The sequence below is a fragment of the Ambystoma mexicanum genome, chromosome 5p (genome assembly GCF_040938575.1).
Source record: "Ambystoma mexicanum isolate Mex_15411 chromosome 5p, UKY_AmexF1_1, whole genome shotgun sequence".
NCBI classification, from domain to species: domain Eukaryota; kingdom Metazoa; phylum Chordata; class Amphibia; order Caudata; family Ambystomatidae; genus Ambystoma; species Ambystoma mexicanum.
Window position 1 is genome coordinate 740,471,564 of NC_090930.1, and position 14,451 is coordinate 740,486,014.

Here is a 14,451-nt window from a genome sequence, read left to right on the forward strand (position 1 = left end):
AAATGTAATTCTTTGAGTTGACAAACTGTATGGAGAGCAAACTTTTTATAACTTACAAGAGTTATGAGTTCTAGAAAGTAGTGCATTTACTGATCAAGTGCCCTTGTTTAAATGTACTTACTTTATTTGGATCACACCTTTCTCGAAAGAAGAAATAAACTCTAAATTATCAGGAAACAATTCAACTGATTTTAGGGGCCTCCTGGGCTTTCAATGCAAATCGCTGAGATCAAAAGCCAGTTTAATAGCCATTATACCTTGGAGCTTTGGAGATATGAGAGTGGGCAGTTTCTTTGTGGCAAAAGAGAGTCATCCCCAGAAACTATTAATATTCTTTGGTCAAAGAAGACTGCCATCAAAGTGGGCTGTAAAGCAAAGCTATTGCTGTTATATCTATCTGCAAATGAAAGGCAACTCTAAAAGAGAAGCAGCCCCAAGGTCCCACGAGACTTGAACTCGGATCGCTGGATTCAGAGTCCAGAGTGCTAACCATTACACCATGGAACCCACATATTCAGTAGCATGATGCACTTCATTCTGGAAAAACAGAGCACATCAGAGAAAATATGTAATATTCCTATATCATTAGACTCCAGAGGAAGAATTTGATCCAAATGAGACATGAAGCCAATACTTTGCGATTGCACAGCATCCAACAGCAACAGTGCTGCTTCGATATAATATCAGTAAACGGTTACTATAGGTCAGTAAAAATCTTGACTGTGCCCTATATTCTCATTGCCCTTATGAAGCTCTGCTCAACAAGGGTTCCATGGTGTAATGGTTAGCACTTTGGACTTTGAATCCAGCGATCCGAGTTCAAGTCTCGGTGGAACCTCTCTCTTGCTCTAACACACTTTGTCTCCTTGTTGTCTTAAATTATAGGCCAAAGATAGTAATATTCATAAGGTTAGTGGTGTAGGGTATTCATTTTCGCTCTCACTCTCTGGCATAACTTTTCATAAAAATCCACTTTTGTGCCTAGCACCTTAACCTTTATGCATTTTTTTTAAATGTATGAACAGTGAGGTCATTCTGAGTCGATGGGCAGATCTGCATCGGAAACATACATAAAAGATTTGAAATTTTCAAACTTAACTCAATGTTAAGAAACATGCTCAATCTGTGACCCAATGGATTCTCTTTTTACTTGAAGATGCAGCAACAACATTAATAATACCATTTTGGGAAAAGCAGCTCTATTGTATCGCCATTCTCTTTCAAAATTGTTAAAGGGTTAATCCTATGAAAAGCGACCACATTCAGAATCAATGATATTAATCAAGCGTCTTAACAGTCTTTACATGTTTGTAAAATGAAGGTATCAGTTTGAGATGAAAAATAGAACGAAGAACACACTTTTCTTAATTCACAAAAGGCCTGAGGTGTATAAATACTGTTTGTACCGACCAAGGGCCCATTCGTGAATGTACTTACTTTAGTTGGATCATACCTTTCTTCAAAGAAGACATCCACAATAAACGATAATGGAAAGGTTCGACTGATGGTAAACTCTTACAGAGATTTGAATGCAAATTATTGGATTCAACCTCCAGGGTGCTACCATTACACCATAGGTCTTTCACACCACAGAAAGTGGTGGGTTTCATTGTGGCTAAAGAGCGTCATCCATGGAACATCTTTCTTTTTTCAAATGCACCCAGGGAATAATGCTATGAAAGTGGGCGACACAGCAGCGTCATTGCTATTAAAACAAGACACTGAGAGGAAAACAAACACAGTAATTCCCAAGGTCCCACCGAGATTTGAACTCGGATCGCTGGATTCAGAGTCCAGAGTGCTAACCATTACACCATGGAACCTACATACTTAGTGACATGATGAACGTCATTGCAGCAAAAAAAGAGCCTTTTAGAGAATGTATGCAATATTCTTTTATCTTATGCCTCCAGAGGAAGAATCCTATCCAAATGAGCTGTAAAGCAAAGAGTTTGCTATTGCGCAACAACCAACTAAACAGTTCCACATTTGCATAATATCCGTGGGCTAGGAATATGAGTTTGTTAAAATGATGCATGAGATCTCGATTCTCATTTCTGTTACAACTCTGTCAGGTTGCACCAGCAAGGGGCCCATGGTGTAATGGTTAGCAAAGAACATTACTGAAGGGCCCCTCGGCCAGCCAGAAAGCCAAAATGGAGAGAACGGGCATGAACTGGTTGTGAATGAGCTTCAAAATGCGTTCACAGGTAATTGAACTGGTGATCTCCTCAGTTTATACACCTGGAACTCCTGTCAATAGCAACAGTCGGCAGCTGGGTTGCCAGACATTTCGTCGAAAAAAATTTGTCGACAGGACAATTGGTCGAAACCATTTGGTCGAAAACCAAATGGTCGAATTGCTTTGTTTTTTATTTTCACATTTTTTTTTGGGGGTGGGTTTGGGGGGGTCCCCCCAACCCCCTTTTTTTCTAAAAACCCCTTTTTTTCCCTAAACTACAACCTAAAAAATATATATATAAATAAATAAAAAAATCGACCATTTGGCTTTCGACCAAATTACGTCGACCAAATGTCTTTCGACGAAATGTCTTTCGACAAAATGTCCGGACAGCGGCAGCTGGTCTGTGTCAGTAATGGCAATTTGATTTTGCCATTTTCACAACTCCCTAATAAATGAACAAAATGTTTCATTTGTAGGCACCGTTACATGCTATGGTATGTATACCATGCTTAATAACCACAATAGGAGGCTCAGAGCACCATCCGCATTCTTACGTACAAAACATGTAAGGAAATAATCAGATCTTTTGCTCTGCAGGAGTCAGGCTTCTTTAAAGCCTGACAAAGTGGCAGAGTGCCATTGTAAACTGAGGCATGATGAAACCATGCCCAAGAACCCAGGCAGGTTAAACCCTTCCACTCATGCCCCTAGGCCTATAGACAGGGCAGCTGGCATGGATTATGGACACTTTTAACATAGGGTGGTTTTTCAACCTTATCTCCTCTGGGAGCAAAGCGCTGGACAGGGTTTCCCGTACGTTTTTGAGGTTCGCAGGGATCTATGTGTGGATGTTTCTTGGTGTGAAAAGCATGACACCTTTTGGGGTGACACCAGGCTCTTCTGGGAGTTAATTTGCATAATCTCTACTTTCTATTTTATGTGACATGGGCTGCAGTTACATTGTTCTGTTAATAGAGGGCAACACACAGGTCATAGTTCCAAACAGGGGTGCACAGTCTGCTTGCTAGCTTACATTTACAGTTCTATTTGGGATTCACCGCCTTTTCATAAACTGAGTACTCTTCCGGAGTATTTCTAACTTATGTAGGTGTTTTGGGGGTGTTACGTGCCTTTGTATGACTGCTGCAAACCACTTGATATTAGACATTGATTGGAAACGACATAAAAAATCCTGACACATATTGTAAGCGGACATAAAATGACCTATATTAGCTAATATAAGTAAATAGACATCACTCCCCCCTCCCCACAAAAAGGGATGTATGCGTACACAAAAAATAAAAATGAAAAACAAGCAACTACTGCAGTTAAAATCTAAAAATGTAAATTCAGTTACATGATCATGACTCGGAAGGGGAAGTTAAAAAGTAAAAAAACACACGGTAGGCGAGAGGTTAGCTTTACATGCCATGAGGGAGGAAGAGGTCTTCCAAGCACTGTTGTGTATGTTGGTCAATCCCTCTGAAACGCAAAAGGGATGTGCACATAGAAATCAAAGCAGAGTCATCCAGAGAGACTATTTAATTCTTTTTTTTTCAAATTCTCAAAAGGAAGCTGCTATCAAATTGAACTATTCATCACAGCCACTGCTAGGAAATCTATGTGCATAAAATGACAATACACCCAAAGGAAAACAAAATATAGCTATAACATGTCAGATTACTAAATTCAGAGTCCAGCCTACTAACCATTAGACCATGGAACCTAAATACTTCCGCAAATGCTGAACTTCATTATGCCAAAACAGAGGCAGTCAGAAACAATATTTAATATTGCTTAATCATATGCCTCAAGAGGAAGAATTTGATCTACATGCTCTATAAAGCACAGAGATTGCTATAGCACAACGTCAATCGACAACATCGCTGTGTTTGTATGATATCAGTCAATTGGGACTATGAATCTGTAAAAATTGTAAATGTGCTCTATATTGCCATTTCTGATTCATCGCTCTCAGGTGCATCTTGCAAGGGTTCCATGGTGTAATGGTTAGCACTTTGGACTTTGAATCCAACGATCCGAGTTCAAGTCTCGGTGGGACCGTTATCTTGCTCTTACACTCCATTTTCTAATTTCTCAAATTACAATTCAACAGAGTTAATATTCAGAAGTTCAGTCGACTCTCTCTGCACGACATTACATTTAAATGCACTTTGGTGCCTGATACCAATACAGTGATGCAACTACATATCGTTAATGTACAATCCCTAAGGTCAATCAGAGTGGGCACCCAGATATCTCTCAGAAACATTTTCCACAGATGAATAATGTCCAACCTTAACTCTATGAAAAGAAAAATGTACACACTATGTGCAGTAGATTCTCTGCTCACTGGAACATGCAGAAACAACATTGATGTGAAAAGATTGGAAAAAGCCCTATTTTATTAACATTAAAAAATGTTATACAATTATTTTGGTGAATCATATTCACTTTCACAATCATTCCTATGTTTCAAGCAATTTGATGGTCTTATTAAATGTGTAAAAAATGTAATTCTTTGAGTTGACAAACTGTATGGAGAGCAAACTTTTTATAACTTACAAGAGTTATGAGTTCTAGAAAGTAGTGCATTTACTGATCAAGTGCCCTTGTTTAAATGTACTTACTTTATTTGGATCACACCTTTCTCGAAAGAAGAAATAAACTCTAAATTATCAGGAAACAATTCAACTGATTTTAGGGGCCTCCTGGGCTTTCAATGCAAATCGCTGAGATCAAAAGCCAGTTTAATAGCCATTATACCTTGGAGCTTTGGAGATATGAGAGTGGGCAGTTTCTTTGTGGCAAAAGAGAGTCATCCCCAGAAACTATTAATATTCTTTGGTCAAAGAAGACTGCCATCAAAGTGGGCTGTAAAGCAAAGCTATTGCTGTTATATCTATCTGCAAATGAAAGGCAACTCTAAAAGAGAAGCAGCCCCAAGGTCCCACCGAGACTTGAACTCGGATCGCTGGATTCAGAGTCCAGAGTGCTAAAAATTACACCATGGAACCCACATATTCAGTAGCATGATGCACTTCATTCTGGAAAAACAGAGCACATCAGAGAAAATATGTAATATTCCTATATCATTAGACTCCAGAGGAAGAATTTGATCCAAATGAGACATGAAGCCAATACTTTGCGATTGCACAGCATCCAACAGCAACAGTGCTGCTTCGATATAATATCAGTAAACGGTTACTATAGGTCAGTAAAAATCTTGACTGTGCCCTATATTCTCATTGCCCTTATGAAGCTCTGCTCAACAAGGGTTCCATGGTGTAATGGTTAGCACTTTGGACTTTGAATCCAGCGATCCGAGTTCAAGTCTCGGTGGAACCTCTCTCTTGCTCTAACACACTTTGTCTCCTTGTTGTCTTAAATTATAGGCCAAAGATAGTAATATTCATAAGGTTAGTGGTGTAGGGTATTCATTTTCGCTCTCACTCTCTGGCATAACTTTTCATAAAAATCCACTTTTGTGCCTAGCACCTTAAACTTTATGCATTTTTTTTAAATGTATGAACAGTGAGGTCATTCTGAGTCGATGGGCAGATCTGCATCGGAAACATACATAAAAGATTTGAAATTTTCAAACTTAACTCAATGTTAAGAAACATGCTCAATCTGTGACCCAATGGATTCTCTTTTTACTTGAAGATGCAGCAACAACATTAATAATACCATTTTGGGAAAAGCAGCTCTATTGTATCGCCATTCTCTTTCAAAATTGTTAAAGGGTTAATCCTATGAAAAGCGACCACATTCAGAATCAATGATATTAATCAAGCGTCTTAACAGTCTTTACATGTTTGTAAAATGAAGTTATCAGTTTGAGATGAAAAATAGAACGAAGAACACACTTTTCTTAATTCACAAAAGGCCTGAGGTGTATAAATACTGTTTGTACCGACCAAGGGCCCATTCGTGAATGTACTTACTTTAGTTGGATCATACCTTTCTTCAAAGAAGACATCCACAATAAACGATAAGGGAAAGGTTCGACTGATGGTAAACTCTTACAGAGATTTGAATGCAAATTATTGGATTCAACCTCCAGGGTGCTACCATTACACCATGGGTCTTTCACACCACAGAAAGTGGTGGGTTTCATTGTGGCTAAAGAGCGTCATCCATGGAAAATATTTCTTTTTTCAAATGCACCCAGGGAATAATGCTATGAAAGTGGGCGACACAGCAGCGTCATTGCTATTAAAACAAGACACTGAGAGGAAAACAAACACAGTAATTCCCAAGGTCCCACCGAGATTTGAACTCGGATCGCTGGATTCAGAGTCCAGAGTGCTAACCATTACACCATGGAACCTACATACTTAGTGACATGATGAACGTCATTGCAGAAAAAAAAGAGCCTTTTAGAGAATGTATGCAATATTCTTTTATCTTATGCCTCCAGAGGAAGAATCCTATCCAAATGAGCTGTAAAGCAAAGAGTTTGCTATTGCGCAACAACCAACTAAACAGTTCCACATTTGCATAATATCCGTGGGCTAGGAATATGAGTTTGTTAAAATGATGCATGAGATCTCGATTCTCATTTCTGTTACAACTCTGTCAGGTTGCACCAGCAAGGGGCCCATGGTGTAATGGTTAGCAAAGAACATTACTGAAGGGCCCCTCGGCCAGCCAGAAAGCCAAAATGGAGAGAACGGGCATGAACTGGTTGTGAATGAGCTTCAAAATGCGTTCACAGGTAATTGAACTGGTGATCTCCTCAGTTTATACACCTGGAACTCCTGTCAATAGCAACAGTCGGCAGCTGGGTTGCCAGACATTTCGTCGAAAAAAATTTGTCGACAGGACAATTGGTCGAAACCATTTGGTCGAAAACCAAATGGTCGAATTGCTTTGTTTTTTATTTTCACATTTTTTTGGGGGGGGGGGTTTGGGGGGGTCCCCCCAACCCCCTTTTTTTCTAAAAACCCCTTTTTTTCCCTAAACTACAACCTAAAAAATATATATATAAATAAATAAAAAAAACGACCATTTGGCTTTCGACCAAATTACGTCGACCAAATGTCTTTCGACGAAATGTCTTTCGACGAAATGTCCGGACAGCGGCAGCTGGTCTGTGTCAGTAATGGCAATTTGATTTTGCCATTTTCACAACTCCCTAATAAATGAACAAAATGTTCCATTTGTAGGCACAGTTACATGCTATGGTATGTATACCATGCTTAATAACCACCATAGGAGGCTCAGAGCACCATCCGCATTCTTACGTACAAAACATGTAAGGAAATAATCAGATCTTTTGCTCTGCAGGAGTCAGGCTTCTTTAAAGCCTGACAAAGTGGCAGAGTGCCATTGTAAACTGAGGCATGATGAAACCATGCCCAAGAACCCAGGCAGGTTAAACCCTTCCACTCATGCCCCTAGGCCCCGAACGGCCAGGTTCTATAGACAGGGCAGCTGGCATGGATTATGGACACTTTTAACATAGGGTGGTTTTTCAACCTTATCTCCTCTGGGAGCAAAGCGCTGGACAGGGTTTCCTGTACGTTTTTGAGGTTCGCAGGGATCTATGTGTGGATGTTTCTTGGTGTGAAAAGCATGACACCTTTTGGGCTGACACCAGGCTCTTCTGGGAGTTAATTTGCATAATCTCTACTTTCTATTTTATGTGACATGGGCTGCAGTTACATTGTTCTGTTAATAGAGGGCAACACACAGGTCATAGTTCCAAACAGGGGTGCACAGTCTGCTTGCTAGCTTACATTTACAGTTCTATTTGGGATTCACCGCCTTTTCATAAACTGAGTACTCTTCCGGAGTATTTCTAACTTATGTAGGTGTTTTGGGGGTGTTACGTGCCTTTGTATGACTGCTGCAAACCACTTGATATTAGACATTGATTGGAAACGACATAAAAAATCCTGACACATATTGTAAGCGGACATAAAATGACCTATATTAGCTAATATAAGTAAACAGACATCACTCCCCCCTCCCCACAAAAAGGGATGTATGCGTACACAAAAAATAAAAATGAAAAACAAGCAACTACTGCAGTTAAAATCTAAAAATGTAAATTCAGTTACATGATCATGACTCGGAAGGGGAAGTTAAAAAGTAAAAAAACACACGGTAGGAGAGAGGTTAGCTTTACATGCCATGGGAGGAAGAGGTCTTCCAAGCACTGTTGTGTATGTTGGTCAATCCCTCTGAAACGCAAAAGGGATGTGCACATAGAAATCAAAGCAGAGTCATCCAGAGAGACTATTTAATTCTTTTTTTTTCAAATTCTCAAAAGGAAGCTGCTATCAAATTGAACTATTCATCACAGCCACTGCTAGGAAATCTATGTGCATAAAATGACAATACACCCAAAGGAAAATAAAATATAGCTATAACATGTCAGATTACTAAATTCAGAGTCCAGCCTACTAACCATTAGACCATGGAACCTAAATACTTCCGCAAATGCTGAACTTCATTATGCCAAAACAGAGGCAGTCAGAAACAATATTTAATATTGCTTAATCATATGCCTCAAGAGGAAGAATTTGATCTACATGCTCTATAAAGCACAGAGATTGCTATAGCACAACGTCAATCGACAACATCGCTGTGTTTGTATGATATCAGTCAATTGGGACTATGAATCTGTAAAAATTGTAAATGTGCTCTATATTGCCATTTCTGATTCAACGCTCTCAGGTGCATCTTGCAAGGGTTCCATGGTGTAATGGTTAGCACTTTGGACTTTGAATCCAACGATCCGAGTTCAAGTCTCGGTGGGACCGTTATCTTGCTCTTACACTCCATTTTCTAATTTCTCAAATTACAATTCAACAGAGTTAATATTCAGAAGTTCAGTCGACTCTCTCTGCACGACATTACATTTAAATGCACTTTGGTGCCTGATACCAATACAGTGATGCAACTACATATCGTTAATGTACAATCCCTAAGGTCAATCAGAGTGGGCACCCAGATATCTCTCAGAAACATTTTCCACAGATGAATAATGTCCAACCTTAACTCTATGAAAAGAAAAATGTACACACTATGTGCAGTAGATTCTCTGCTCACTGGAACATGCAGAAACAACATTGATGTGAAAAGATTGGAAAAAGCCCTATTTTATTAACATTAAAAAATGTTATACAATTATTTTGGTGAATCATATTCACTTTCACAATCATTCCTATGTTTCAAGCAATTTGATGGTCTTATTAAATGTGTAAAAAATGTAATTCTTTGAGTTGACAAACTGTATGGAGAGCAAACTTTTTATAACTTACAAGAGTTATGAGTTCTAGAAAGTAGTGCATTTACTGATCAAGTGCCCTTGTTTAAATGTACTTACTTTATTTGGATCACACCTTTCTCGAAAGAAGAAATAAACTCTACATTATCAGGAAACAATTCAACTGATTTTAGGGGCCTCCTGGGCTTTCAATGCAAATCGCTGAGATCAAAAGCCAGTTTAATAGCCATTATACCTTGGAGCTTTGGAGATATGAGAGTGGGCAGTTTCTTTGTGGCAAAAGAGAGTCATCCCCAGAAACTATTAATATTCTTTGGTCAAAGAAGACTGCCATCAAAGTGGGCTGTAAAGCAAAGCTATTGCTGTTATATCTATCTGCAAATGAAAGGCAACTCTAAAAGAGAAGCAGCCCCAAGGTCCCACCGAGACTTGAAGTGGGATCGCTGGATTCAGAGCCCAGAGTGCTAACCATTACACCATGGAACCCACATATTCAGTAGCATGATGCACTTCCTTCTGGAAAAACAGAGCACATCAGAGAAAATATGTAATATTCCTATATCATTAGACTCCAGAGGAAGAATTTGATCCAAATGAGACATGAAGCCAATACTTTGCGATTGCACAGCATCCAACAGCAACAGTGCTGCTTCGATATAATATCAGTAAACGGTTACTATAGGTCAGTAAAAATCTTGACTGTGCCCTATATTCTCATTGCCCTTATGAAGCTCTGCTCAACAAGGGTTCCATGGTGTAATGGTTAGCACTTTGGGCTTTGAATCCAGCGATCCGAGTTCAAGTCTCGGTGGGACCTCTCTCTTGCTCTAACACACTTTGTCTCCTTGTTGTCTTAAATTATAGGCCAAAGATAGTAATATTCATAAGGTTAGTGGTGTAGGGTATTCATTTTCGCTCTCACTCTCTGGCATAACTTTTCATAAAAATCCACTTTTGTGCCTAGCACCTTAACCTTTATGCATTTTTTTTAAATGTATGAACAGTGAGGTCATTCTGAGTCGATGGGCAGATCTGCATCGGAAACATACATAAAAGATTTGAAATTTTCAAACTTAACTCAATGTTAAGAAACATGCTCAATCTGTGACCCAATGGATTCTCTTTTTACTTGAAGATGCAGCAACAACATTAATAATACCATTTTGGGAAAAGCAGCTCTATTGTATCGCCATTCTCTTTCAAAATTGTTAAAGGGTTAATCCTATGAAAAGCGACCACATTCAGAATCAATGATATTAATGAAGCGTCTTAACACTCTTTACATGTTTGTAAAATGAAGGTATCAGTTTGAGATGAAAAATAGAACGAAGAACACACTTTTCTTAATTCACAAAAGGCCTGAGGTGTATAAATACTGTTTGTACCGACCAAGGGCCCATTCGTGAATGTACTTACTTTAGTTGGATCATACCTTTCTTCAAAGAAGACATCCACAATAAACGATAAGGGAAAGGTTCGACTGATGGTAAACTCTTACAGAGATTTGAATGCAAATTATTGGATTCAACCTCCAGGGTGCTACCATTACACCATAGGTCTTTCACACCACAGAAAGTGGTGGGTTTCATTGTGGCTAAAGAGCGTCATCCATGGAAAATCTTTCTTTTTTCAAATGCACCCAGGGAATAATGCTATGAAAGTGGGCGACACAGCAGCGTCATTGCTATTAAAACAAGACACTGAGAGGAAAACAAACACAGTAATTCCCAAGGTCCCACCGAGATTTGAACTCGGATCGCTGGATTCAGAGTCCAGAGTGCTAACCATTACACCATGGAACCTACATACTTAGTGACATGATGAACGTCATTGCAGCAAAAAAAGAGCCTTTTAGAGAATGTATGCAATATTCTTTTATCTTATGCCTCCAGAGGAAGAATCCTATCCAAATGAGCTGTAAAGCAAAGAGTTTGCTATTGCGCAACAACCAACTAAACAGTTCCACATTTGCATAATATCCGTGGGCTAGGAATACGAGTTTGTTAAAATGATGCATGAGATCTCGATTCTCATTTCTGTTACAACTCTGTCAGGTTGCACCAGCAAGGGGCCCATGGTGTAATGGTTAGCAAAGAACATTACTGAAGGGCCCCTCGGCCAGCCAGAAAGCCAAAATGGAGAGAACGGGCATGAACTGGTTGTGAATGAGCTTCAAAATGCGTTCACAGGTAATTGAACTGGTGATCTCCTCAGTTTATACACCTGGAACTCCTGTCAATAGCAACAGTCGGCAGCTGGGTTGCCAGACATTTCGTCGAAAAAAATTTGTCGACAGGACAATTGGTCGAAACCATTTGGTCGAAAACCAAATGGTCGAATTGCTTTGTTTTTTATTTTCACATTTTTTTGGGGGGGGGTGGTTTGGGGGGTCCCCCCAACCCCCTTTTTTTCTAAAAACCCCTTTTTTCCCTAAACTACAACCTAAAAAATAGATATATAAATAAATAAAAAAATCGACCATTTGGCTTTCGACCAAATTACGTCGACCAAATGTCTTTCGACGAAATGTCTTTCGACGAAATGTCCGGACAGCGGCAGCTGGTCTGTGTCAGTAATGGCAATTTGATTTTGCCATTTTCACAACTCCCTAATAAATGAACAAAATGTTCCATTTGTAGGCACAGTTACATGCTATGGTATGTATACCATGCTTAATAACCACCATAGGAGGCTCAGAGCACCATCCGCATTCTTACGTACAAAACATGTAAGGAAATAATCAGCTCTTTTGCTCTGCAGGAGTCAGGCTTCTTTAAAGCCTGACAAAGTGGCAGAGTGCCATTGTAAACTGAGGCATGATGAAACCATGCCCAAGAACCCAGGCAGGTTAAACCCTTCCACTCATGCCCCTAGGCCTATAGACAGGGCAGCTGGCATGGATTATGGACACTTTTAACATAGGGTGGTTTTTCAACCTTATCTCCTCTGGGAGCAAAGCGCTGGACAGGGTTTCCTGTACGTTTTTGAGGTTCGCAGGGATCTATGTGTGGATGTTTCTTGGTGTGAAAAGCATGACACCTTTTGGGGTGACACCAGGCTCTTCTGGGAGTTAATTTGCATAATCTCTACTTTCTATTTTATGTGACATGGGCTGCAGTTACATTGTTCTGTTAATAGAGGGCAACACACAGGTCATAGTTCCAAACAGGGGTGCACAGTCTGCTTGCTAGCTTACATTTACAGTTCTATTTGGGATTCACCGCCTTTTCATAAACTGAGTACTCTTCCGGAGTATTTCTAACTTATGTAGGTGTTTTGGGGGTGTTACGTGCCTTTGTATGACTGCTGCAAACCACTTGATATTAGACATTGATTGGAAACGACATAAAAAATCCTGACACATATTGTAAGCGGACATAAAATGACCTATATTAGCTAATATAAGTAAACAGACATCACTCCCCCCTCCCCACAAAAAGGGATGTATGCGTACACAAAAAATAAAAATGAAAAACAAGCAACTACTGCAGTTAAAATCTAAAAATGTAAATTCAGTTACATGATCATGACTCGGAAGGGGAATTAAAAAGTAAAAAAACACACGGTAGGAGAGAGGTTAGCTTTACATGCCATGGGAGGAAGAGGTCTTCCAAGCACTGTTGTGTATGTTGGTCAATCCCTCTGAAACGCAAAAGGGATGTGCACATAGAAATCAAAGCAGAGTCATCCAGAGAGACTATTTAATTCTTTTTTTTTCAAATTCTCAAAAGGAAGCTGCTATCAAATTGAACTATTCATCACAGCCACTGCTAGGAAATCTATGTGCATAAAATGACAATACACCCAAAGGAAAATAAAATATAGCTATAACATGTCAGATTACTAAATTCAGAGTCCAGCCTACTAACCATTAGACCATGGAACCTAAATACTTCCGCAAATGCTGAACTTCATTATGCCAAAACAGAGGCAGTCAGAAACAATATTTAATATTGCTTAATCATATGCCTCAAGAGGAAGAATTTGATCTACATGCTCTATAAAGCACAGAGATTGCTATAGCACAACGTCAATCGACAACATCGCTGTGTTTGTATGATATCAGTCAATTGGGACTATGAATCTGTAAAAATTGTAAATGTGCTCTATATTGCCATTTCTGATTCAACGCTCTCAGGTGCATCTTGCAAGGGTTCCATGGTGTAATGGTTAGCACTTTGGACTTTGAATCCAACGATCCGAGTTCAAGTCTCGGTGGGACCGTTATCTTGCTCTTACACTCCATTTTCTAATTTCTCAAATTACAATTCAACAGAGTTAATATTCAGAAGTTCAGTCGACTCTCTCTGCACGACATTACATTTAAATGCACTTTGGTGCCTGATACCAATACAGTGATGCAACTACATATTGTTAATGTACAATCCCTAAGGTCAATCAAAGTGGGCACCCAGATATCTCTCAGAAACATTTTCCACAGATGAATAATGTCCAACCTTAACTCTATGAAAAGAAAAATGTACACACTATGTGCAGTAGATTCTCTGCTCACTGGAACATGCAGAAACAACATTGATGTGAAAAGATTGGAAAAAGCCCTATTTTATTAACATTAAAAAATGTTATACAATTATTTTGGTGAATCATATTCACTTTCACAATCATTCCTATGTTTCAAGCAATTTGATGGTCTTATTAAATGTGTAAAAAATGTAATTCTTTGAGTTGACAAACTGTATCGAGAGCAAACTTTTTATAACTTACAAGAGTTATGAGTTCTAGAAAGTAGTGCATTTACTGATCAAGTGCCCTTGTTTAAATGTACTTACTTTATTTGGATCACACCTTTCTCGAAAGAAGAAATAAACTCTAAATTATCAGGAAACAATTCAACTGATTTTAGGGGCCTCCTGGGCTTTCAATGCAAATCGCTGAGATCAAAAGCCAGTTTAATAGCCATTATACCTTGGAGCTTTGGAGATATGAGAGTGGGCAGTTTCTTTGTGGCAAAAGAGAGTCATCCCCAGAAACTATTAATATTCTTTGGTCAAAGAAGACTGCCATC

General features: G+C 39.1%; 10 non-coding genes across 10 annotated transcripts; 6 read left to right on the plus strand and 4 right to left on the minus strand.

The window, feature by feature from the left end:
• The first annotated feature begins 766 nt into the window (after positions 1–766).
• On the plus strand, positions 767–838 carry TRNAQ-UUG (transfer RNA glutamine (anticodon UUG)). Its single transcript has one exon. It is a non-coding gene; the product is annotated as a tRNA-Gln (tRNA).
• A 913-nt stretch (positions 839–1,751) lies between these two features.
• On the minus strand, positions 1,752–1,823 carry TRNAQ-CUG (transfer RNA glutamine (anticodon CUG)). Its single transcript has one exon. It is a non-coding gene; the product is annotated as a tRNA-Gln (tRNA).
• A 2,354-nt stretch (positions 1,824–4,177) lies between these two features.
• Positions 4,178–4,249, plus strand: TRNAQ-UUG (transfer RNA glutamine (anticodon UUG)). The gene has a single exon. It is a non-coding gene; the product is annotated as a tRNA-Gln (tRNA).
• Positions 4,250–5,130: 881 nt separating this feature from the next.
• TRNAQ-CUG (transfer RNA glutamine (anticodon CUG)) lies at positions 5,131–5,202 on the minus strand. Its single transcript has one exon. It is a non-coding gene; the product is annotated as a tRNA-Gln (tRNA).
• A 259-nt stretch (positions 5,203–5,461) lies between these two features.
• On the plus strand, positions 5,462–5,533 carry TRNAQ-UUG (transfer RNA glutamine (anticodon UUG)). Its single transcript has one exon. It is a non-coding gene; the product is annotated as a tRNA-Gln (tRNA).
• Positions 5,534–6,446: 913 nt separating this feature from the next.
• TRNAQ-CUG (transfer RNA glutamine (anticodon CUG)) lies at positions 6,447–6,518 on the minus strand. The gene has a single exon. It is a non-coding gene; the product is annotated as a tRNA-Gln (tRNA).
• A 2,368-nt stretch (positions 6,519–8,886) lies between these two features.
• On the plus strand, positions 8,887–8,958 carry TRNAQ-UUG (transfer RNA glutamine (anticodon UUG)). The gene has a single exon. It is a non-coding gene; the product is annotated as a tRNA-Gln (tRNA).
• A 1,212-nt stretch (positions 8,959–10,170) lies between these two features.
• On the plus strand, positions 10,171–10,242 carry TRNAQ-UUG (transfer RNA glutamine (anticodon UUG)). The gene has a single exon. It is a non-coding gene; the product is annotated as a tRNA-Gln (tRNA).
• Positions 10,243–11,155: 913 nt separating this feature from the next.
• TRNAQ-CUG (transfer RNA glutamine (anticodon CUG)) lies at positions 11,156–11,227 on the minus strand. The gene has a single exon. It is a non-coding gene; the product is annotated as a tRNA-Gln (tRNA).
• Positions 11,228–13,577: 2,350 nt separating this feature from the next.
• On the plus strand, positions 13,578–13,649 carry TRNAQ-UUG (transfer RNA glutamine (anticodon UUG)). The gene has a single exon. It is a non-coding gene; the product is annotated as a tRNA-Gln (tRNA).
• Positions 13,650–14,451: the final 802 nt, after the last annotated feature.